Below are 1,460 nucleotides of genomic sequence, written 5' to 3'. Positions count from 1 at the left end.
CCAGGTTGTCCATTTTATTGGCATAGAGTTGCTTGTAGTAGTCTCTTAGGATGCTTTGTATTTCTGTGGTGTCTGTTGTAACTTCTCCTTTTTCATTTCTAATTTTATTGATTTGAGTCCTCTCTCTCTTTTTTTTTTTGATGAGTCTGGCTAAAGGTTTATAAATTTTATCTTCTTAAAGAACCAGCTTTTAGTGTTATTGATCTTTGCTATTGTTTTCTTTGTTTCTATTTCATTTATTTCTGCTCTGATCTTTATGATTTCTTTCCTTCTACTAACTTTGGGTTTTGTTTGTTCTTCTTTCTCTAGTTCCTTTTAGGTGTAAGGTTAGATTGTTTATTTGAGATTTTTCTTGTTTCTTGAGGTAGGATTGTATTGCCATAAACTTCCATCTTAGAACTGCTTTTGCTGTATCCCATAGGTTTTGGATCATCGTGTTTTCATTGTCATTTGTCTCTAGGTATTTTTTGATTTCCTCTTTGATTTCTTCAGTGATCCCTTGGTTATTTAGTAACGTATTGTTTAGCCTCCATGTGTTTATGTGTTTTACGGTATTTTCTCTGTAATTTATTTCTAATTTCATAGAATTGTGGTTGGAAAAGATGCTTGATATCATTTCAATTTTCTCAAATTTACTGAGGCTTGATTTGTGACCCAAGATGTGATCTATCCTGGAGAATGTCCCATGTGCACTTGAGAAGTAAGTGTAATCTGCTGGTTTTGGATGGAATGTCCTATAAACGTCAATTAAATCTATCTGGTGTACTGTGTCATTTAAAGCTTGTGTCTCTTTATTAATTTTCTGTCTGGATGATCTGTCCATTGGTCTAAGTGAGGTGTTAAAGTCCCCCACTATTATTGTGTTACTGTCGATTTCCTCTTTTAGAGATGTTAGCAGTTGCCTTATGTATTGAGGTGCTTCTATGTTGGGTGCCTATATATTTATAATTGTTATATCTTCTTCTTGGATTGATCCCTTGATCATTATGTAGTGTCCTTCCTTGTCTCTTGTAACATTCTCTATTTTAAAGTCTATTTATCTGATTTGCATGGAATATCTTTTTCCATCCCCTCACTTTCAGTCTGTATATGTCCCTAGGTCTGAAGTGGGTCTCTTGTAGACAGCCTATATATGGGCCTTGTTTTTTAATCCATTCAGCAAGCCTGTGTCTTTTGGTTGGAGCACTAAATCCATTCACATTTAAGGTGATAATCGATATGTAAGTTCCCATTATCACTTTCTTAATTGTTTTGGGTTTGTTTTTGTAGGTCCTTTTCTTCTCTTGGAAGTAAGTGTAATCTGCTGGTTTTGGATGGAATGTCCTATAAACGTCAATTAAATCTATCTGGTGTACTGTGTCATTTAAAGCTTGTGTCTCTTTATTAATTTTCTGTCTGGATGATCTGTCCATTGGTCTAAGTGAGGTGTTAAAGTCCCCCACTATTATTGTGTTACTGTC

The sequence above is a fragment of the Physeter macrocephalus genome, chromosome 4 (genome assembly GCF_002837175.3).
Source record: "Physeter macrocephalus isolate SW-GA chromosome 4, ASM283717v5, whole genome shotgun sequence".
Classification (NCBI taxonomy): domain Eukaryota; kingdom Metazoa; phylum Chordata; class Mammalia; order Artiodactyla; family Physeteridae; genus Physeter; species Physeter macrocephalus.
Note: the sequence above shows the minus strand (reverse complement) of the source record.